At 47.0% G+C, this 24,687-nt stretch overlaps 1 protein-coding gene across 15 annotated transcripts in view; it reads left to right on the top strand.

Moving 5' to 3' along the window:
• The first annotated feature begins 1,571 nt into the window (after positions 1-1,571).
• Positions 1,572-24,687, top strand: part of ATP2B2 (ATPase plasma membrane Ca2+ transporting 2) — a 353,731-nt gene continuing 330,615 nt past the window's right edge. For 10 of the 15 annotated variants that reach the window (XM_057506641.1, XM_036923437.2, XM_057506647.1 and 7 more), the window contains exon 1: positions 1,573-1,714. The gene's annotated coding sequence lies outside the window, so the exon portion shown is untranslated. Of the gene's footprint in view, positions 1,715-24,687 lie in introns of all 15 variants that reach the window. The other 5 variants (XM_057506664.1, XM_057506651.1, XM_057506661.1 and 2 more) reach the window with 1 other exon arrangement.

The raw sequence follows: 24,687 nt of genomic DNA on the forward strand, positions 1-24,687 counted from the left end.
CAAAAGGGTACTTGGGGCCAGAGCTCAAAAGTCCTTGAATGGCAGCCTGAGGCTATGGGACTTCTGAGGGAACTGGGGAGCTATGAAAGGTTTTAGAGCAGGAGTGGACATGATCCATATCTGGTTTCATGACGGCCTGTGTGCCACTGTGAGAATCCAGAAGAGAGGTGTTGGGGGCCTGACAGAGTGCCTTTCAACAGAGGGAATAAAGCAGATTCCAGGGAGACTGTGGAGGCCCCATCAGTGAGGACTTGGTAATGGGGATGCCTGAAGCTGTCCATTTGGGGACACTGCAGTGTCATTAACTAGGATGGGAAAGGTGGGAGGAGATACAGGTTGGTGAGGCATCCATGGGAGGATGCCTTCTGGGTGCCCCAGTGAGAGAACAGGTTAGTGGCAGGAGATGTAGGTGCCGCCTGCCAAGCCAAGTGTGGAGCAGTGAGAACAGAGTGCTCTGAGCCAAGAGCCTGGAGACACCTCCTCTTAACACCTGTCAGATTTCCTCTGGTCACTGGCCTTCCAGGGCCCCTCTCTTCCTTCTATACCTAAGCCCCCAATAGTGGGTGACTTTTGCCCCATCCCAGAGCTGCAGGCCATGGTGAATTTTGGCTTCACGAATGGTGGCAACGTCCCAGCCTTTCCCAGGAAACAGGTGTGCAGACACCCAGAGCCCAGGAGCTCCCTGGCCCTAGCTCCACATTCAGGGAGCCAAGTCCTGGGGAGGAGGAGTTTCCACAGTCAGGCCCTTCCTACCCTCCAGCCCCATAGGGAACCGTCTTCTCTCTTCAGTGAGCAGTGCATTTGGCTTTTTATAAAGCCAATAAATAAATAAGCAAGTGGACATGATTAATTGATAGTATGGAGCAGACCAAGGCGCTGAGAGTCAGGTGGCCAGGCTTCCTGGTGAAGCTGGACTTTTCAACGGCCTGGGGCCTGCGCCAAAAGGGGAAGCCTGCTTTGGGGAGGTACTTTCAGTGTTTTCCTGAGGTTTTTGCCTTTCTCAGGCAGGGCTCCTTTCTTGGCCTCCTCTAGGCCCTAGGCCTCCTAGTTTGGAGGCTCGGGGCCAACAGGTGACACCGCCTTACTCCAGTTCTTTCTCAGGGTCTGAATGCCCTCTAGCTGAACTCCCTAGGATTGATCCAGCCAGCCCCCCACCCCAATGCTACCTCTCCCCATACGCCCACTCCACACTTCAGTTCATCTCACACCGTGTGACCCCAGTCATGGGTTCCAGTCGTGCTGGGGAGTCTTGGGGTGCCCTGACCCAGGGGAAAGGATGGGTGAGGAGGGATGCCTCCAAAGGCGAGGATGACAGTGGGGGTGGGTGGGGTAAGGGGCTGTGCTAACATAAGTGGCCAGAGACCCCTCCCACGGCCGCCCCGCACGCGCGTAGAGGAGGGCGCTGGCTGGACGGCGCTCTGGGTCCCGCGGGGCGCTCTCCGTGCGGAGTTTGGGGAGGGCCAAGGGGGAGCGCCCGGGGGAGGAGGGAGAGGGAGGGAGGAAGGGAAGAAGGGAGGGAGGCGGGCAGAGCGCAGTGCAGCGGTGGCAGAGGCGGCAGCGGGAGGGAGGCCGGCGGGCGGCGACGGGGCGGTGGGGCGAGGCGAGCGCGGGCAGCTGCGGCGGAGGAGCCGCAGCCGCTGCGGGGCCGGACCGGGCCGGGCGCGCACCGGTGGCGGCGGCAGAAGCAGCATCTCGCTTCGCGGACCCGGCGCAGGTGAGGCAGGGGCGGCCGGGCCCGGAGCTCTGGGCCTCCTCCCCTCTCCCTCAGTCTGTGTCTCCCTGCCTGCTTCCCTTCCATAGGCGCTCGGCGTCGCAGACCCCGGCGGGGCCAGAGCCAGAACTCACGCCAGAGCGCGTCCTGGGTCCCCTCGCTCGCGGAGGCAGGCGCCTTGTCAGCGGTGACCTTGAGCGGGCACCAGGCGGCGGGCGGGGCGGCCGGGGTGGGCGCCTGCGGACCCGGTGTCTGCAGGCTCGAGGAGGGGGCGCGCCGTGCACCTGCCGCGCGCAAACTTTCCGGGCTCACGGCAGCCCGGAGCTGGGGGCGTCCAGGGCGCTAAAACCCCCAGTTTCCCCCTTCTCAGCTGGCTCTGACTTCTCCGCCTGGCTTCCCCCCAGTATTGGGGGCCCCCTTTCTCCAGGCCCCAATTCCTGCAGGCCAGGGACATGACCGGAGCTGTGGACCTTGACCCTGGGCTGGGGGATTCTCCCCACCCCAAAGGCGATTTCTAACCTTCTAAGAGCTTAAGCGCTGGCAGACCCTGAGCCAGGTACTCTCATCTCTGGCTTCGCATTTTCCTGGCGCCCCTCACCTTGCCCACAGCCCATCCTGAAGCACTGTACAGGGGTCTCCCACCTGGCAACACAAGAGCTCTGAGCCCCACACTTAGCTGGGTTCTCAGATCCACAGCTTCAATTTTTAGCCTGGTGGCAAAAGCTTCTTCAGTAAGTGGACTCAGGCAAGTACTCCCTCGCTCCCCTGGTGGATCATTGTGCTCCTGAACACTTGGACTCTCCTAGGGCCTGGTCATCCTGAAGCCCTGTGGTCTCAGGAGGAAGTGAGATCCTTACCATCGGGTGTGTCCTAGCCTCCTAGAACATTAGCCTTGGAAAAGGAAGTGAGGCCCAGAGAGGGTGAGCCAGCCTTAAGATCACACAGCCAGCCTGGAAGGAGCAAGAGCTGGATTTTCTTATAATAGGTTGGAGAGGACTCCTGTTTGGTTCCTACACCTGGTGGATTGGGGCCCCGGGACTCTGTGTCTCTTACTAGCTGTGTGACCTCTGGCAAGTCATCTCCCCTCTCTGACTCACTTTCCCCATGTGTAAAATGAGGGTAGCTGCCACGTAGGGCTTTACTGATGGCTAAGTTAATGTTCTTAAAAGTTCTTACCATCATGCCTAGTGCATGGTCTGTGTCCAAAAATTTTTGGCTACCAACATGTGAAATTTCCTTTCTGAGCCTGAAAGGGAAGAAATCATCCCTGTCTTCTTCTTTCTGCTCTGGCACCTAGATTTAGGTGGGTTTTCACTCTGGAGCTATGTGGGCTCCTGGGGGGCAGCAGCTGTGGGAACCCTGAGCACCCATACTCCATATGGAATGTTCCACAGAGGCAAAGGTGCTGGCACCCTCTAGAGCCCACTGGACCTAGTGGCCCAGCTAACCTAGGCTGTGGTTTTCTGCTGCTTCCAATCCCTTATTTCTAGCTGGGAAAGGAAGACAGGGCCCAGCTGCCCCAGGAAGAGACCCTCTTCTTCATTACAGGTTCATGGGAGGAGCACCATCCTCACCTCCTCCACCTGACCTACTCTTCTCCCTACCTCTGTGAAATGCTGTGCCTTCCCCCAGAGGTACTACCGGCAACAGAGGAGATGGTGGGGGGTAGGTCTTATCATTCATTCATTCATTCATTCATTCACTCACCCACTCAGAAGCCTTGATTCATGTCTTCTTTGAGTAAAGAAGTGCTTGGAAATACAGAGACATCAGCTATATCTAGCCATTATGAAGCTCCTACCAGGTGCCAGGCACTTGCTTGGCAATGAAGACATATTCATTCATTTGACAAATTTTTATTAAGTACTTAATATGTGCTAAGGACTGTTTGATGTGCCTGGATACTTTGGCAAATAAAACAGACCTGATCACAGCTGTCTATGGTGACCATATAATTTGTCATCCAAACTGAAATACTTCTGAGGTTGAGAGAGGACATTATTATTATTAACAACACCAGGACCCCGGCATAAACCAGGGCTATCCCCTGAAACTGGGATGTGTAGCCATCCTGTGACTTCGTGTTCATACCAGTGTTCAGGGAGAACTGTTAATATTTTTTGAACTTGATTTTTGCTAGGTCCTGTGCTAAGCACTTTCGGATTATCACAGTGCTGTGAAGCTGGTGTTACCATCTGCATGCAGCTGGTGCAGTAGAGCTGGGGCCTCCTCTGCCATTTAACTGCTGGGCTGCACTGCCCTCCTCCAGAGATGGGTGAGACCCAGGGCCCAAGTGCAGTCTCACTTTCTCTTGAAGAGACACACAGAAGACTGTTAAGCAGGAGCACAAATGCTGTCATAGATGTGCTATGGGGGCAGATGGAGGCACAGACTCTGCCTGGAAATGTCAGAGGCAGCTTCCCAGAGGAGAGGACCTTTGAGCTGGACCTTGAAACATGAGTTAGGATTTTGACAGACTCTGGCAGGTTGGGGTGAGGGGATTCCAGGCCCAGGTTGCTAAGGCTCAGAGGTTTTGGGTTTGTGGACTATTTGGGGAAACAACCCCCAAATCAGTCCAGATCCAGTTGTGATGGAACAGGGTTAGGTCTGAGACAGTGGGAGCCAGTGAAGATTAAATCCTTGAGAGGTGTGCTATGGCAATGGATGAGCTATGCATTTTAGAAAGATGCTGTGGAGATGTGACTATTCCATAGACAGGGAATAGAGAGAATTTGTTGAACTGGATTTTCCTTTGACAAGAATTTTCTGTAACCCAATCTATACTATGGATTGCCGGCAAGGTAAGGGAAATCATTTTGTTATATAGAATTACTGTGGAAGAATTTTACCAGCATCCATGGCAAAAAGGTTTCACCAGTGATTGCCAACAAGAGAAATAGTAACCTGCTTAAAAGAGAGGGTTTTGGTAACATCACTTGCAAATAAGGAATATTCTCATCATAAGTTAAATCTTTTCTGTTTGTTAAATCACATCCAAAAACTCTAACTTCCTCCTCTCTGTGTCACCTCTGCCTCATATAAATGTGAGAGTAATAAAACTGTGCTTCTTTAGGAATGCCTTATTCTCATACTTTTTACAAATTCAGACTGCCCTCCTTTCCTCCCTCCCCAATGAAGGAGAATTTTTAGAGCTTTGTGGTATCTAAAAATTTGAATCCATTCAGAGGAAATAAAATTATTAGGTCTTGGGATTGGAAAATAAGGCTAGAAAGATGTGAGGAGCAGAAGAGAACTTGATGGAAGGTAGGGAAGGAGAAAGGAGCAAGGCCAGCTTCATGGGAGTGTGACCTGACAATTGCCCAGGGCTGGCTGAGAAGGGCCCTGCACTTGATTTAATGCTCTGCAGTTGCTGTATTGAAATTCTTAATCATTTTTGAACAGGGGGCTCCACATTGTCACTTTGCCCTTGGTCTCACGAATTATGTAGCCAATCCTGAGAGAGGGAGAAAAAGATTCGGGTAGGGAGAGGTAGGGGGGAGAGAAAAGAAAGTAACATTTTAAAAGCCCTTGCCAGATGCCATTTCCATGTTTATCTGCTTTAATCTTTATGACAATCCTAGGAAGTAGGTGATATTGTCCCTGTTTTAAAATGTAGATTTTATTATTATTCAGGTATGATGAGGCCAGTAGATCAGATGACTGCCATTGAAAAGATAGTTTCTTACTCACAGTTCCCAAAAGGAAGGGGGCACACTGCACCAGGGGGACCACACAGGGAAGCACCCCATGGGTCAGGAGGCTCAGGGAGCAGGAGGAAAACAGGCAGGAGCCTTTACCGTGGCTTCTGCGGGAAGGAGCAGGCAAGGCGGGGTAAGCAGGCTTCAGAGTGGCTGGCTAGTCTGCATAATTTCAGCAGCTCTGGGGCATAGTGGCCGCCCCCAGTTGTCTGGTTCCTGCCCTGGGTGACTAGGGCAGAGAAAGAGTGGCCCAGAGTGCAAGAGCTCCATAAAGGAGGTTGTGGGGAGGTGAATGGGAGGCTGCCATGCTTTCTCTGCCCCTTCCTACCCATCCTCACCTAGCAGGTCCTTGAATTTTAGAGCTAGGATACCCCATGAGGACTATCTAGGCCAACTCCTTGATTTCACAGAAAAAGTGAAAAGATACCCCAACCAACGAAAGCAATCTCTCCAAGGTCACACAGCATTTGGGGGGGTGAACTTGACCTAGAATTCATGTCTCCTGCTACTCAAACCACTGTTTAGTTAGTTTTTAATTTTTTCCAGACCAGAGTTCTGACTAAGCCAGCTCTAAAAGACTGAGTATGTTAGGGTCTGAGTTCCTGTCTCATTTAACATCATATCCCCATTGGGTCTAGAACATGGTAGATGCTCAATACATGATTGTATCCGTTTCTCAAGGTCGCCATAACAGATTGCCACAAACTGTGACACTTAACACAATAGAAATATATTCTCTTACCATTCTGTCGGCAGGGCCTTACTCCCTCAGAAATTTGTACAGAAGAATCCTTCCTCACCTCGTCCTAGCTTCTGATGATTTCCAGCAATCTTTGCTGTTCCTTAGCTTGGAGCTGTGTCCCTCCAGTTTCTTCCTCTGTCCTCACACAGCTGTCTTCCCTCCGTCTGTGTCTCTATTTCCAGATATCTCTCTCCTTATAAAGACACCAGTCCTGTCGGAACAGGGCTCACCCTAATCAAGTATGACCTCATCTAAACTTGATTACATCTGCAAAGACCCTATTTCTAACTAAGGTCACATTCTCAGGTACCAGGAGTTTGGACTCCAGCATATCTTTTGGGAGCACCCAATTCAATGCACAAATACAGTGAACCAGAGGGTGAGTGAATATTTATGATTTCAGGCAAGAATGAGCACCACTTTCCCCCATAATTAATATGAAGGATCCTTTGATTTAGAAGGAGGAAACATTAACAATAACAGCAACGGTTCAGTCTGCCTTCAGAGAGGAGAGGAAATAGTCCATGTGAATATAATAGCAGCTACCATTTGCACCAGCCTGCTAGGCTTACACTTTCTAATTGTTTCAGTACAATCTTGGGCAAGTGGTTTCAGCTCTCTTTTTTCTCATATGTAAAACAGGATACTAACATCACCTACCTCATGGGGACTTTTATGAGGAATGACAGGAATTAAAACAAGTCAGGTTCTTGAAATGGTGACTGGCACACACAGTAAGCACTTTCTAGATCCCAGCCATTATCACTGCCATCATCATCATCTTAAAATTCACAGAACACTTTGCACATATCTTTATACTTTTCAATCTTCAGAGCAAGTCTATTATATGGCTCAATAAATAACAGCTTTCTTTTCCCATAAGTTGGTTACTCATTGATGAGCCAGATCTCAAACCCAGACCATAGGTTTCCAATTCCAAGCTGGCCTCACTAAGTGGCACCCACTCTGGGAGTATATAGATGTTGAAACTTCCCTGTTTCATGGGGCTAGAAGCTTAGAAAACAGTGATATGTTAGGCCCCTATAGTGACATAAGGGGAAGGGGACAATACCCACAGAGGAAAAACAGCCTCAGTATCTATTGCCCAATTATCACTAAACTTCTTGGAAGGTTGGACTGACTGGGTCTTTTTTACTTTCAACTTTGCATTCTCAGGCCCTAGCACATAGTAGGGGTTAATAAATGTGTGTTAGATGAATGGATTTCTTATAAAACATAGTCACTCCCCCCCACCCAACACCAACAATAACAAAACCCCAGGATGAGGCCTTTTTGCCTAAGCAATAATTGCTGTCCATAAAAACTCATGGGCAGGCTGTCAACATGTGATCAACTTGGAAAATCTGCTTCTGATGTGCTATTTTAGGAAAATAACTGTTAAGGTGAACAACCAGTAGTCGTAATACAGAACTGGGTGAGCTGTGAGGGGTGGGCATGTAAAGAAGGCCCACCATATAGATGGGACATAAGAGGTACCATGTATGGTGAACTTGCACTGGAGAGAGATGCAATGTTGAATGGAATCTTCTAAATGTTGCCATCAGGAGTAGATAAGAACACGAGGCCAGGAAAGTTCTCTCTGAGCAAATCAGTGCAAAGAGAAACTAGGTGAATTCAGAAATAATGTTTTTATTGGCACTAATTCACAGTTGACTGCTCAGTAATATAATAATGGTTAAGAGTACCTAGGAACAAATTCTAGACAGCCCTGTTGCTAGCTGTGTGACTTTGGGCAAGGGGCTTAACTTCTCTGTGCCTTAGTTTCCTCAGTAGTGAAAAAAGGGAAATAGAAGTAGCACAGAGAACTATTTTAGGAATTAAGATTTGCAGAGGATTTAGCAAAGAGCCTGGATCATAAATATCATCTCTCTCCTTTGCCCTCTTCTTCCTCCACCTTCTCCTCTTCTCCCTCTTCTTTTTAATATAGCAATTTGCTTAAGTCATTCATGCTATAGAAGTATTTCCAGCTCCTTACTCTCTAGGCACATGATAAATTGGTCTTCCTCGCCTGTTTTGACATTAGTTATAGGTGTGTGTCTTGCTTTGACTGATGAACTTTGAGAAGAAATGACAATGTGTCATTTCTGGATGGAAGCTCTAATAACCCGCACACTGTTAGCCACTTTCTCCTTTAGCCTCCCTTGACAATTGAGGCAGCATGGAGATGGAGCCTTCCTCAGTCTGATTCCTGAGTTAGAATGATACATGGCAGAGCCCCCAGCCAACACACAGTGGGCGTGTAGCATCAGTGAGAAGTAAGCTCTGGCTTTAAGCCACTGGCACTTTAGGCTTATTTGTTACTGAAGCATAACCTGGCCTATCCAGACTGATACTGGAAGGGAGTAAGTTTAAATAATCACAACTTGTGTAGAGATAGGTTTTAATTCTTTTAATTCCTTTAAGCATAATGCCAAAAATTTTAGTATTTGAAGGTGTTTCGAACACAAAACAGATGAAAACCACTGCCCTGTGAGGTGAAGGCCACTCTCTCTAGCATGGCATATATGGACCTTTCCAGTTTCACCCTGGCCTCATCTGCTTCTGTCCCCACATGTGCTCCATGTTCTGCCTGTTGAGTCCACAGCATCCTTGAAATGGGCCACATGATTGACATTTCCAGACCTTGGCTCATGCCCTGCCTAGAATGGGCATCCCCCAGGAAATCATGTCACTTGTTGAGTGGATGGGGTAGAGAGTGACAGATGCATGGGGGAAGAGGAGAACATTAGGCTTGTTCTGTGAGGCACAGAAGGCAGAGTTTTAGTACTGAGAGTGAGAGTCCTCTTTAATGTGAGAGATTTTGTTGGCCATTAGAGCTTGGCCTGGCATGGTGAGGGACTCACACTAGAACATTTCCAAACAGTGGTGGAGTGTCATGGCAGGGGTTCCAGGTTAGCAGAATTGGCACTCTCCAATCCTGTTGCACATGACTTTAAGGTGAGATTGCCCAAAGAAGGTGGATTCTAGCTTCGATTCTCTATAATTTTCCCTTTGCTAAATAAAAGTAGCATTTACCTCCTGATTATAGACATGTTACATAATGTTTATAGAAAATTCAAGTGGTATCAAAAAGGTATTCAGAAGAAAGTGAAACTGAAATAAAATGCCATAGAAGAGAGCTAACCTTCATTAACATTTTGTCAAATGTCCTTCCATACATTTCTCTATGATTGATAGGTACACAGATAGATAGTGGGGTTTTTTGTACATTTCTCTCACTCAATAGTAGGATATGGACATCTTAAATATCAATAAATATACCTCTACCTCATCTTTCATAGGTGGCTCTGCCAGAATTTCTTTAATGGATCCCTTTCTGATGGACACTTAGGTTGTGTCCAGAATTTCACTATTAAAGATGACACTGTGATGAACATTCTTGTATGTGAACCCCTGGGCATGTGTGCAGAAATTTCCTGAGGAGTCACTGAATCAGGCAAAGCTGTTTGGGATGAAAGAAGAGAAGAATACTGTGGTATGATTAGCTAGAGAAATATTTCTGGCTTAAGGGAAACCTGCAAAGGGAGAGAGAGAGATGAAAGGGAGATTGTGGCTGGGCTGGAAGTTTGGAAGGAACAAAAGCAGGGATGGGGAGGGCGAAATGTGGAGGGAGCTGGTTTTAGAGGTCCCCAGACCCTGGTTTTACATGAGTCATCCTCCATGTTCATGGCAGTTATAATTTATGTAGAATCAGACATTTTCAAGCACTTTTGTGTGCACAGTCCCATTCAGTCCTCACCACCACCTTGCAAGGAAATTCTCTGTCCCCATTTTAAAGAGGAGCAAAGAGAGGCCTGGAGAGGCTGTGGTAAAAGATTCTGTTGTCTTCATTTACAGTATCTGGGCTCCTTCACAGCTCCAGACCTTCCTTTGCACACACCCTGGGCCAGCTCATGCCTCCAGTCTTTGCAGACACCATCTCATTTGATAGGCCAGCTCTTTCTCACTCTTGAAAAGGAAGACTGGTCGTATGTGCCTTCTTTGTGAAACTTTTCCTTACGGTCCCCCACCCACCCCACCCACACCCAAAAGCAAGACAGAGCTGGGCAGGACTCAGAAAGGATGTTCTGCAGGCTATCAGCAGAGCATTAACTGTTGTGTATTAACCGGTCAACCAGGGAGCGGCTTTTGGTTTCAGTGAATTGTATTCCCTAACTCAACTGACAAATAGCAAGACCCTTTTTTTCTCATATACTCAAAAGTTCTGGAGGTGGCTAATTCAGTGGCTCATTGAAAACACAGTGTTTCTGCCCTTCTCCTCTGCCCTCACAAGCATCCCATAAGGGCAAAAAGCAAGGAGATCCCTGTTTCTTTTATCTTAGGAGGAATCCTGTCCCAGAAACTTCCGACAACTTCCCCTTGTGTCTCATTGGCTGGAATTGGGTCACATGGTCATGCCTAAACCAATCACAGCCCAGAGAATTGGACCAGTGGTTTGAAAGGACCAGAACTGCCCTCTGAGTCAGTTGGGGGCACAGAAGGTGTTTGCCAAACAGGAAGGAGGAAGGAATGGACACTGGGGAAGACAGTCCCCTGTTGCTGCCCAATTGTGCATTCACTCTCCTGGCTCCCCAGCTAGGCTGGTTGCTGTGAGAGGACAGGACATTGGGGCTTATTCCTTTCATGTCCTTTGCAGGCTAGCACAGCTTGGCACATGGTCGATAAGAAAATACAGGTTGAATGAATGGAATGGAATGAGTCAGTAGGTATTTCTGGAGACTCCATCAAAACCTGAGATTTTAGGAATCTCTGTGCACCACCAGCAATGCCAATGCTCTTGATTTGGGGATGGTTTAGGTATTTCAGAGAGTATAGGAATGGTGTTCCTCTCAATACATTACAATACAGTTGCAGGGAAGACAATAGAAACTAAAGATAGGGAACTGGGTCCTGGACTCTGGACGTGCCATGGGAGGTAAATGCCTCCATAGGTTCCTAGAGAAAGACAAGAACCATTAAAGACAAGATACTGTGAAGCCCAGAGGTAGAGAAAAACACTTGTGTACTCAGAGAGTAGATGTTGTGTAACGGATTTGAGGTGGTGAAGCCACCCACTAAGCCTGAAGGGGACTCAGTCTTGAGGGCCTACTATGTGCTGGGCATCTGACTTATTCCATCTCATCTTCCCTGTGTCTCTATGAAGTGAGTCATTCAATTCCTATTTTGTAGATGGGAAAGCCAGGGCTCAGAGGGTGAGGCTGCTTGCCCAACATCACAGAGCCATGAAGTGGTGGAGCTTGACTAAGAAAATAGGTATGTGTTCTGAAAAGCTGGCTCCCTTCTGCAAAGAGGCTGCCATAGCCATAGAGGGCTTCCCTCAGACCAGTAGGCAGTAGAGTGAATGTGAAAGGAGGGGTCTGGAAGCTGATAGAAGGGCCTGGAAAAGGCTTGGTGCAGTGAAAATGCGGGTGAAAAATCCCCATGGAAGAGGTGTTCATTACGGGATTCATGGTGGGATTGAGGAGTCATGGTCTTTGGCATCGAACCTGACTTCAAATCCCTGATATGCCAATTAATAGCTGTGACCTTGGGCAGAATACTTGCTTTCTCTATATTTGTCCATTTGTAAAATGATAATGATAATTAAATGCATGCCCCATTCCTGGCATATAATAAGAATTTAATAAATGGAGTTATGATGATTATCAGTAGTGTTGTGGTTGTTTTAGAACTTGGTGGGTAAACAGATCTAAAGGTAACCACCCTGGTGTGGGTGTCCTGGGTTCCAGTTCTGCCTTGGGCACCACCTCCACATTTGATTTTGACTTAATTCCTCCTAGCCTAGCTCTCCAGGCTTCATCTATAAACTAAGGGAGTTGGGCTGGTTGATTTCTAGCATGCCCCCTTGTTCCAAAGTCTGCACTTGGGTGAGGTGGAAGGGGAGGCTGTGATGACAAAAGGGATCAGAATCACAAAAAGAGGTGTCTGGGGATGCCTTTGTTCTGTGGAAGTGAAGGAAAGGAAGGGCAAAGGATGGAAGAAAGAGCAAAGAGGAGTCAGGGGAAGCCAAGCAGCCAGCAAGGATTGGGCAGGTGTGTGGGCCCGAGGCTGGGCAATTTGGGGATGGGCACAGAAGTGAACGGCTAAAACCAAATGGGGCAGAAACATGTTGAGAACAGCTGCATCTGACACCTGCCCTCGTTGTGGGAGAACCAGAAGGAGAGGAATCAATCACAGCTCTTCCTGATGCTGAAGCCCTGGGGGGCAGGGCTTTGAAGAGTGTATGTTCAAAGACTGAAATTGAATTTCTCCAAAGTTTGCAGGAACACTGCAATTATGCCTGAGAACATGTCTATGAAATCCCCTTGAAATCTATTTTTGGGCACAAGGTTTTATAACCAGAGTCAGAAATTGAGTGGAAGTGTGTGGGAGGCTGACCCTGGACAGTTTCCATGTTTGCTGGGAGGGGAAAGAGTATTTTTAACTGCAAACACCCATGTTTCATAGGGTGAGACTGGGGAGGAGGCCATTTCACCACTTTGGGTTTCTCACCCACTGTCATGTTAAGACTAGAACCATCTTTAACAGAAGTTGTTAAAATTCCTTACTGGGAGTGGGTGGCTGGGGGCTGGGGATTGAGTGGGGGAACTTGTCTGGGACTTCTGTATATTGGAACAGAGGTATCTGAAACTTAATTTGCCAGAGACTCCTTCAAATCCATCTTGTGCTGTTGTCACAGTGCCCAGGGAGCTTGGTCTGGCTAGAGACTTTTTTCTTGCACTGGTGTCTCAGTTAGCTATTGCTATATAACAAACTGTCCTGAACTCTGTCATAGGCAATAAGTTTGTATTATGACTGAAATATCTACAGGATGACTGGATGGTTCTTCTGGTCCTGGCCGGGTTCCCTCTTACGTCTGTGTCCTGCCACTGGTCAGTATGCAGCTTTGCTGATCCTTCTGGGCCCTCCCACATGTTTGGGGAGGGGTGGGTGCTGGCTGTTGGCTGGCCTAGAATAATCTGTTGGGATGGCTTATCTCTGCTCCATGCAGTGTCTCATCCTCTAGCAGCTCACCTGGATTTGTTCATGTAGCAGGGCTATGAGAGACAGAGCAGAGGCATGTGAGGACTTGAGACCTAGGCTCAGAATTGGCACATTTTCACTTCTAGTGCATTCTGTTGGCTAAGCAAGTCACGAGGTCACTCCAAATTCAAGGAGTGGGGAAATAGATGGTACCTCTTGATGGCCAAGTCACACTGAAAGGGTTTGGGTCCAGGCAGGCCTTTAACTGGAGCCATCTTTGCCTTTAATCTGTACCACTGCCAGCATCAGCATTGGCCTCTAGGGCTGTCACAGCACATGGCCACCCCTCCTTAAAATCTTCCTGACACCCAGAATTCCCTTGAGGTGCAGAGTTTTCCATAAGAGTCTTTACCTGTGGAATCAGGAAAATGTATGCTCCCAAAGAATGAGAGATCAATTTTCACTCATGAGACTGGCAGAACTTTAAAAGTTTGATGCTCCCAAGTTGATGAGAACATGGGGAGATAGGTGCTACATACACTGCTGGTCAGAGTTTCCATGCCACAGACCATTTGAGGGGCCTTTTTTGCAGTATCTACTAGAATTAGAAATACATGTAAGGGTTAAATACACTAAGGTATAACCATCTCATGGCATGCTACTCAGCATTCAAAGGAAATGAACTGTTGATACACAGAGCCACCTGGATGAACCTCAAGGAGTTCAAAAGACCAATCCCAGAAGCTTACGTACTACAGGATTCCATTTAGGTAACATTAGCGAAATGACATTCTTACAGAGATGGAGAACAGGTTAGTGGGTGTCAGGGGTTAGGGATGCAGAGAGGGACATGTGGCCATAAAGGGGGGTCAACAGGGAGCCTGTGGTGATGGCACAGTTGAGTATCTTGGTGGTAGTGGTGATGGTGTTTACAGAAAGGTACATGTGATAAAATTGCATAGAGCTGCCCAGGTGCACGTACACCCACACCTGAGTGCCTGCCTAACTGGTGCAGTCTCAATAAGCTCTGTAGTTTGTACCAATGTCCCTATCCTGGTTTGATATACTGTATTTATGCAAGATCCTGACTTTGGGGTAGGCTGGAGAAAAGGTGCCTGGAGCTTCCCTGTACATTTCCTTGAAATTTTCTATGAAGCTGTATTTCCAAATAAGAAGTTTAAAACAAATACACAGGCTCTCTGGCCTGGTAAGTCCACACTATTGCTAGTGTCTGTCAGAGACAGGGTCCTGTGCCCTGGGAGGCTTATGCAGATGGTCATGGAACACTGTTTGATATAAAAGCACTGGAAACAATCAAATTATTCTCTCACCGACTAATCATTTATTGAGCACCTACTATGTGCCAGGCACTATGCCCAGCTCTGGGGATATAGCCATGAACAAAATAGTCCAAGCCCCTGTGGGGTTCATGTCATGCAACAGGAAGCTGATAAAATAAACCACAGAGTATTTGCACTGAGGAATACACAAAGAAAGAAATGAGGTCGATTCATGTCCCTGTGTACTAATGTGGTCCTATCACCAGACCATAGCACTGTGAAGAAAGAATAAGATGCAGAATCAGGCATTCAGTGCACCATTTATTTAAAAAAGAAAAAGAAACGCAGTAAAATAAAAGAAGGCCAAGCTTTGGCATGCACTATGCTGGCCCACCTCACTAGACTATAAGGCCCCCGGGGGCAGGGAGTTGTGGTCATCTTGTTTCTTTCAATATCTCCACACTGAAGCAGGCCTGGCACAGGGGAGGAACTCAGATATCTGCTGAAGGAAAGAGTGAATTGTCCCCATTTTACAGGTTGGCCAATGGAAGCATGAGGTCCTTAGCAATGGCATATTGGCTTTACTTCCCAATAATGCTGCCAAGTGCTGACTGACTCTCCACTACCTTGAGCATCCCTCCTACTTTTCTTTCAACTTTGTCTGCATGAACACATCCTCCCCACTATTCCCATCCCAGGAGGCTGCGATTGTCAAGTCTCGGGCCTTACTTGTCCATCCTGCCTTTTGGTTGTAGAATGATTGCACACTTTTGTGGTTTGTGAAACGTGTCAGGTACACCTGCCTACATTATCTCATCTAATCCTCCTGTCAGTCCTGTTTGGGGGAAAGTGGATGTTCATACATTGTCTGATCTCAGGCTCCAGCCCCTCGTGTAAGTTTTTAGGCACACAGTGATAAACGGCTGGATGCGGAAGTCCATTATGGGACATATGGAAATTCCCTGGAAGCAGTGTGAGTGTTTTAGGGCCTGGGGTGTGTTTTCTTCTCTCTTTCCTCCCCACTCGGCCTGCTAGAGAATCCATCATGTTTCCTGGGACTCAAGGGGAAGGCTCCTCTCTCTCAGATGGGGATCTTCTGTAGCTCACTCTGTCTTTTCAGCTCTGTAACCCCCGTGTGTGGCTTCGACAGAGCACGGAACAGACCCTCGGGAACTGTCTGCTGAGTCAATAGGAGTTGAGATTTTTTCAAGGCAAGTGCTGAATTTTCAAACACAAGTAACACTTAGACAGTACTTGGGTCTTAAAGGAAGAGAAGAGAATGCATTCACCTACCTTAAACCACATAAGAGTTTTATGTGGTAGGAAAACCTAACCAGCAAGAACACTAAGTCTCCAAGCAGTTCCCTCATTCACTCACTCATTCATTCATTCACTAAATATGTCTTGAGGGCCTGATTTGAGCCTGTGACCTGATCCTGGATGAGTGGCTTTGGCCCAGCGCCATCCTCAGGCTGCGGAGGCAGGCATGCAGCTTACCCAGTACCCACCGGGAGCCTGCACCCTCGGGGTCCACAGCACACAAGTTGCTGCAGGGCCCTGCACTTGTCCCTGTCAGAGGGTCACAAACCTTCCGAGTGTCGGCCAAGATGGTGAAACATGAAGATGCTCTTGGGGTTATTGAGGAAATTATTTCAAGCCCAGGGATCCCCCCAGAACGTGGGTATCCAGTAGCCACGATCAAGACCTCAGTGTGTCCCCTCATCTGTTTCCCTGCCAGGTCCTTGGGAACATTTATTACCCTGCTGCAGAGAAACACTTGGAGGTCAGCTGACTTGTCTGCAGCCCATGAGCCTCAGCACCCACAAAGCAGAAATTAATGAATGATGGTTGGGGAGAGAGGCAGGGAATTGGCCATCAGCTATTTTAGGCTCACTACACCAGAGCAGATCCTAATGCCTGCATCTGTGTGTTCACTCCGTCTGCCCTTTGAGCAGAAATCGAAATCAACATTGGCTCGGGTTTTGTTTGCTTGCCAACTCCAAGCTCCTTAAGTTTGCATGTCTCGTAAAAATATGCAGATTTTGAATTAATAAAAAGAAAATAGAGCTGCTGGGAAGATTGATTCTTCTTACTCCCTTTCTGACTTATTATGATTCGTCAAAACCTTCTCAGAGCCAGCCGGTACAAGAGATGAAGGTTAAAATGAGCTGAGTTCAAATCTTGATTTTTCCACTTCCTGTCATCTGACCTCTATGGACTTCAGTTTTCCTGACTATAAAGTGGGGATCAGAAGGTAGCACTGCTTGAAGATTAAAGGAGACACTCTATGGGAAGGTTCCCAGCATCTGACCCCTTTGCTGATATCAGACCCTTTATATATGAAGAAAACCATCATCTCCCTATTCTTCCTAGAAGGAGTGTGGTCTCAGGGTATCAAGGTTTGGGTGTGAGCTGCTCTGTGATCCTGGAGAATTTAACCTCATGGGGGTCATGCACTTGAGACATGGGAGGATGGCCCATCTCCCTCCTTCTGCCTCAGTGTCCATGTCTAAGACAGAGGAATGGAAATATAATATTCACTGATTATGAGATTTTTGCTGAGCACCTCCCAAGTACAGTCACATGGAGACCATGGGGACCTCCTGGTGACTTCTGGTGCTGGCCTTTGGTGCTGGACCCACACATGATGGGAATGGACCTGTGTTCTGTGTTGTGGTTCTTTGAAACATGGCAGCTCGTTTCATGGGTAAAATGAGCACCTCCCCTTCTGGTGTTTGTGTCAGGCTCCAGGTAGAACATGGGCATGGAGGACAGGAGAAAGAAATGTGAGCTAGGTGCTAATAGCACAGCTTGTCAGGTGAAACCCATGAGCCCTGCAGCAATGCTGTCTTTGGGGATCTAGGGAACCGCAGCTGGAGCAGCCCAGAGGCTCAGGCCCTCTCCTGGTCAGATAGTGCTGCTGGTCCAGTCCTCCCACAGCTGCTGGGGCTTGTGGGCCTGGAGACCAGTAAGGGGAGTAGCTTTACATGGTAGCCCAGGGGACCCACCTCATGGCACTCATGGCCTGGAATGCTTTTCTTCATGGCAGGATCTATTGTGTGGTTATTTATGAATGTCACTCTACAAAAATTTGTATGATATAGAGATATCTCTATCTCCCGTTTTACAGATGAAGATCTGCATATGTGTCTCTGTCTACACATTCAACCATCCATCTACTCATTCATCCATCCATCTATCCATCACCTAATCTTCACTGGCACATGTGAGTGTTCAGTAAGTGTCAGCTGCTAGAGGATGACAGCACAAGGTTCCACCATAAGGGTGGCTCACCCAGTGGATTGTATGTTGAGCCTCCTATTGATCTTAAAAGGACCTCATTTAAGAATCGGGTTTATCCTCTCCTGTATCAGTCCCATAGAGTGAATAGAGTCATATCTATGATTTAGCTCCCTCTCAGTCCCTTTTCTGCTTTGCTTATTTAAAATGAAGACTTATATTCTTTTGACATGAATATCATTGTTGTGATTTGTCCCCAGAGTCTTTGTGTCTGCTCTGCAGTGTGAGAACAGACTCCTCTGTGTGTGGAGCTGGTGTTGGCAGGGATGGATTGGTGTATATGGGTGGATGGTTGGCCCTCCTCCATTCAGTTTTGACCTCTCCGTGATCTCTGGGACTGGCTTTCTGCTCTCTCTAGGATGCTCTTCCTTCCTTTACCCCCCACCCCCCCACCTTCACTGAGCACCTACTCTATCAAGCACCTGGGTCCTGCACACCTTTATGTGCAAAGCCCACCACTGGGTGGAGGATATGCAACAAATGCCTCAAAACTCAGCAGAATGACAAATAAGGCACAGGACCAACATCCAGCAGGCTCCCTCCATGTGCAGAGTACATCGTCTTAGGGGTTTCCTGCAACTGTGTGAGGGCCAGTGCTGGTCCACGTCAGGGTTCTTGGTCCAAGGCAAGGTGCGGGACAGTCGGGTGCTTTCCATAAAGCTTAGAGAAAAGAAGGCCCTTTTGTCTGAGATTACAACCTTCCTCCTCTCTCTGTGTTAAAATGGCCTTTCTTCTATGATGCTGATACCAGAAAGAGGTCTTTTTTTCAGTGTTTGTATTTGGAAACATTGTGTTGATTTATCTAATGTTTTTTGATTGGTTGGTTGGTTTTGTTTTGCTTCTTAAATTTTTACTGGCCTAGGACATTCCCAAATCTGGGGAACACTGAATTATCTTATTTTGGGAGGGCTTTAATCTTATTTAATGTTATGAACTAATACATGAAATAGATAATAATTGTTCCCATTGCACAGATGAGAAAATTGAGGTGCAGAGAGTTCTCTTCCCCTGAGTTTGTAATGATAAAGGCAAGTCTCAATCCCAGTTTTAATTTATGCCAAATCCCTTGGTTGCCCCACCCCACCCCGTCCTAGCCCAGGGCTATTCTAAGGGAGGCTCAGGATGGTCAAGGTTGATGGATCTAGTAGAATACATTGCGATCTGCTTCAGATAACTCAAGGCTATGTTTCTTATTTAGATCCATAGGAAGGCCCAAGCCCTTTAACTGACTAGTACTAAAAAATGGGCCGATGGTCTTGGATCTCAGATCTGATGTACACACACAGACTGCCCATTGTCAATCCTCCCCATTAGTCGTGGGCCTTCCCTCCTTTCAGCCCTTCATTACCAGGTAATGGCAGCATACCCACCGGCCCAGGTGGTTTCCACATCAGGAGAGTGAAGGGAAAAACTCACGATCCCTTTGCTTTGCCTTTTTTAACTGAGGGCCACACGGATACCTTTCTGGGCGGCTTCTTTTGTCACTGCATTTCCATCCTCAGTCAAGCCAGGGCTTCCGTCTTGCCCATCTGTTGTCCAGAGGAAATTAATGGCCTGCATTTTGGTGAGTAAGCACTCTGTGGGCTTTGTAAAATGACTTGGCTGGTTTGGCTGCATCTGCTGGCTGTAGGTGGCCTGGCAAGGGATAAATCATACTGATGTGGAGGTCTGTTTGCCTTAACTTCGTCCCCTCAAAAGCAAATTTTCTTTCTCTGGTGGCTCTCTTGGAGGACTTGGGTCATTTGGCCAAACCAACAGGGACAAATCTATAACTAAAACAGGCTCAGACTAATTTCTGAATAAAATGTGTCCCTTCTGATTTTGAACAGTGGGAATGTGAGGCAAAGGACCCGTGGAAGAGCGCTGCAAAGTGACACATGCCCATTATTCTTGGCTTGTGCTCTCAAGTGCCAACCTACTGATGACAGATTCCCCAGGGGCAGGCACCACACCTTGAAATTGGGGTGGCCACTGGGACCCTTTCTGTGGCTGGAGCTCCTCAGAGAATGGCTGATGTCAGGCAGCAGTGACCAACCGTCTGTTTTCTAGGATTTCGCGTCTGAGAAGCAACTTCACATATTTTGTCTTACGGGTATTCCTGATAACCCCATGCGGTGGGCTGGTGTGCACTGACCTCTCACTATTAGAGAAACTGAGAGTGGGAAAAATCAATAGGAAAAATACCTAATACCTTCCTCACGGGTGTTGTGGTAAGAACTTAATGAGTATGAATAATGATAATGAATATGTATATGTAAATCCCAACATGGGCTTGGTACACTATTCAATCAGTTTTGGGCTACCTACTGTTATTGTTTCTAAGGCCACACAACTAGTAACTGGCAGGTGTCTTGAGTCCTGATGACCTTTTTTATTCCCATCAATTTATCACCTAGTTCTTTGTTTTTCCACTAAGACTAAAAAGTCTGATTAGATAAAATTTCCTCTAAAGTTATTCCCAGAAGATCCTAAACTGAAGAAAACAGTGTTGTCCTGAAATGCATCTTGTATTTTATTTGTTTTGCAACAGAAGCATTAAGCTCACGATAACACAAGTCAACAATGCTTGGGTACTTGGTAAGCAGCACCCACTGGTCTAAGCATTTGACATGGATTTTATCTCACTTAAGCCTCATAACGATATTTTAAGGAAGTAATTTGTGTTGTTCTCATTTTATATATGAGGAGACTGGGATGCTGAGGGGTTACTTATCCATCCAATTGTTAATTGTCTGCTAGTAAGAGGCAGAACTGGGGCTCCAAGCCCATGTTCTTTATTTCCTAAGGTTTCTGTGTATTAAGAGGTCTTTCAAGTAGAAGCAACTTCTCTGTACTATTTCTTTGGGCCATGCTTAACCGATGTCAGCCTTGGCCCTGTATTCTCAGTACCCTTTGGACCCTTTCAGAAGACAGGCTCCAGACCCTCAGTTGTTTGTCTCAAATATCCCAGGCTCCTCATTGGGCCTCAATCTCCCCATCTATAAATTGAGCATGTTAGGTGCCTCAGTACCACCCACCACTGCAATGTTCCAGAACTAGAAGCTTCCATGAATCAAGCCTAACTTTCATTCTTAGTCTTATCTTTCAGGGGGCATAGAAATTACTGTTTAGAAAGTGTTCTCAGTTTACTTACCTGTGCAATCAGCTTGTTGTGAAGATTTGTTGAGAATGCAACAAGTGCCTAGCACAGGGCCTGGAACATAATGAGTGCTTAATAGTTGCTCTCTTTGAAAAACAGAAATGGTTCTATTCTTTTGAGACATCTCTCACAGATACTTGTGGGGGGCATCCCAAGATACAGACCCTGTCCCCCACTAACATTGGTTTGAGGAAACCAGGTGGGAAGTTTGACTGATCTCTTAGTGCTTTCCCATGGACAGCACTACATACCAGACTGTCTTTTATCAGAGAGGCATGACCTCCCTCTGCTTAAACAAATTTAAGTTCCCATCCCAACTGGCTTGAATAGGGGCAGCCACAAGGTTCTAGGTCCACGGAAATCAAAAAGGGGAAGAGGAGATGAAATAAGCATTTTTTTGATTTAGCCATGAGAAGAGATTGAGTGGCTCATTAAAACAAAGTCACCCTTGCTCCAAATGGATCCATCTGATTGAAGGTTGTACTTTGGTATCCTAAGCTAAAAAGTCCAGATGTCACGTAAAAAGAAATTTAGTTTTAGAAATGGGAAGCCTTTGACTCAGGGCTTAAAGGATAAATCAGGGAAGAATGAAACTAGAATTCTGGTTGCCAAAGTTTTGCCCATGATAAAGCTTCATACATAGGTCCCTACTGCTGCCATTCATGTACACACTCATGTATGTATTTGTGCATGCACATGCCCACCACGAGACCATAGGGCACCTTTGTGCACATTAGGAAAGGGCACTCTCTCCAAGCAGAAGCAGTCCCAGGACACACTGTTGGCAAGCAAATAGTAGGCTGGATGTAAACCCTTCTTGCTTTCTCAGCCAGGTGCATGTGGCCTTGTACAGAAGAGAGGGAAGCACACACACTCTCACAGGTGAGCAAGGAGACCTTTAGCTGAGGCCTGGTAGTCTCATAGTGAGGTTCGAACACCTCAGTTAGAGTCTCCACAGGATGTACGACAGTACTTGCTTTCCAAGAGTCATTTCTACAAAACCCACAGCAGCACTCTGCTTGCTCAGCCACCTCCTTGAAGATAATCTGTTTTGTTCTGTGCCTCTTCACAACCCATCTGGTCCCAGCAAACACACTTACTGGTTTGACTCCAGACTACAGATTTTATTCCTTCAATTGGGCACCTGTTTTCACTGGAAAGCAAGCTTTGGGCCTGGCCTTTTAGAGTGCTTTGTCTGATCCTTGCAGCAGTCCTGAGGATTAGATGGTAGGGAATTAATACACCCATTTTGCAGATGAGAAAATGAGCTCTAAGAGAGGACCCTTAGAGAAGCAGAGTGTCATGGGTGATCTGGACTTAAAGAGTCATATCACCTGGTCTTTATGATGCCACAGCTCAGTTGAGTTTCTGGAAAATTCCCTCCAAAGTGTGAACCTTCACAATTTCTCAGGCTTAGCTTCCTTTTTCCTATCCCCTCTAACCTGAAGCCCAATCCTGACCGACTGTATTCCATGATTAACTCATTACAGCAGAAACTCAACCATTGTCTAAATTTAACATTGTCCCAAGTAAAATAGCCATCCAGTTGACAATGATCACTAGTAGAACTTGCCATGCAGTTGATTAGCTTCCATTGCTAGTGTGAGCCCTGTTGTGATCACTGCTATGGTCAGTATTGCTACCAACCTGCTTCTAAGAGCTGGACTTGGACCCAGACATGTTGGACACTTCTCTTTAGAAATTGCCTTTAAGAGCCTGGGTCCCATTGCCCCAAAATCCCAAGATGATAAATATTCATCCCAATCTCCACTTAGAAAGATAGTCCAGAGTGAGCACTAAATAGATCATTGTTGCATGAGGTAATTAATTGATGGATCCTTTAAGGGTGGTATTTAATCGAAGTCTTCCAGTTGCCAGTTGTCAAATCACAACACAAATTAGTTTAAGCAAAAAAACCAACCAAACAAAAAAATGAATGCATTGGCTCACATAGGGGGAAAGTACAGGGTGAGGGCATCAGGTACAGCTGAATCCAGAGGCTCAAATCATATTATGAGGCCTTGGTTTTCTTCCCTTTTCACAGCTCACATTCCATTATTGGTTTTATTCTTTAGGGTTTTTTCCTCATGGCAGATCAGATGGTCACCAGTAATTCTGGGCTGATGTAGTTTTTGCAGACAGTTCACAAACTTGGACAGTCTTCTTCCTCCTCTTTCCATAAAGTGAATCTCATGGGTGTACTGGGATTGGCCCAGCTTCAGTTACGTGACTTCCCCTTAGACCAATCACTGTGGATAGAGGCTTGGGCTGCCATAACTGGCAAGGAGAGGCACAGTGATTGACAGCTTCCCCCAAGCCCCATGGGATGGAGAAGGCCAAACTCTAATGGAGGCCATTCTCTAATGGAAATTGGGGCTCAGTGGACAGTAGATGCTCACTGCAAGGGTAGATGAGGTTTCTGAAAAGGACAAAATGACAGTAGGACAGTCTTATAAAGATTATAAATCAAGTGATAGGCTTTGGCTCAAAATGAGAAATAAAGTAAAGAGATGTAATTTCTTGGATGATTTATCACCAGCCTCGAAAGGGATGTTGGCAGTGATGTTCAGAGGTAGAAGCCCCGAAGAGCCCTGAGCTATCTGGACACACTCCATTTGGGAGCAGCTACGGTGAGGCATTCCAGCCTGAGTTTGAGGTTAACCCTTTCCAATGCAGGGCTCTAGATGTGCCTTTACTGTTTGGTAAACTGAGTCTATTCAGGCAACTGACATATACTTGGGAAATAAAATCAGTGGTGATGAACTTGATGGGAAGCCTAGTGTATTCTGACTTGCTCATGGAGGCAATCATAACATCGAAACCTCACCACATTCCTAGGAGTGGACATCACAACCCCTATTTTTGAGAGGGAAGCAGGCTCCAAGAGGAGAAATGACTGGCCCAGGCTACCATCCAGCATGTGGCAAAGCCAGTGGCCAAGCCATGTGCTGTGACAGCTCTGCCCATCACAGCCTTCAACTTCCACCAAGTCTTCTCTGAAAAATCCTGGAAATGTTCTCCTCCTTAGCTGAGAGCCCTGGGGATTTCAGCGTTGATTCCCTTGGGGTTATAAAAGCTTGAATCAAAGGCATCTCTGTTATTGAAGAAAGCCCTCTGGCTTTGCTTCAGCCCAGGCTCTTTCTGTCAAAGGGTAGGATCTGTGCTAATGAAAACAAGCGTCATTTTACAGTGTTTTCTATAAATCTGTTAGTGACCTTTAATAAAAATTTATGACCCTATTAATCCTGTTCTGCATACCCTGGTCATATCGTTGCTCATTGGCCAGTTATGTGCAAACCTTTAAAATTTAGTGACTGCCTGGACACAAGCCAGGGGTCCTGCTCCAAGTGATGGGAATGGCATGAATAATGATTAATCCAAACCGCCTTGTGCCGAATGCAAAGCTGTGTTCTTGACGCAGGCCATTGGGCTGGGAATCCTAGAAAGAGCAGAAACTGGAAGACACCTGGGCTTTCCAGAGAGCTCATTAAACTAGTCGTTAACCAAGCTTAGCCCCACCTGCCTGACCTTTTCCCTGGCACCTTTCTCTTCCTCCTCGTCATCAGAGCAAGGAGCCAAAAATAGTCTTCTCCATATATGCCCAGCTGTTAAGGGACAAAATCCAAGGGCGTCTCCTGAAGCCATGAGTTTGTCCACGTTTTGCTTACAGGGTTGGACACTGGAGTGCCAGGAGATTAGGAAAGCTGAGGTTGCCCTGGGTTTTCAGCATCTCGTTTGTTCGTGGTTCTCTCAGCAGAAACCCAAGCGTGTTATTTAACCAGTGGGGGTGTCTGATCGCAAAGGTTCATGGATAGTTAGCAGGTCCAGAATAC

The sequence above is a fragment of the Manis pentadactyla genome, chromosome 1 (assembly GCF_030020395.1).
Source record: "Manis pentadactyla isolate mManPen7 chromosome 1, mManPen7.hap1, whole genome shotgun sequence".
Taxonomy (NCBI): Eukaryota; Metazoa; Chordata; class Mammalia; order Pholidota; family Manidae; genus Manis; species Manis pentadactyla.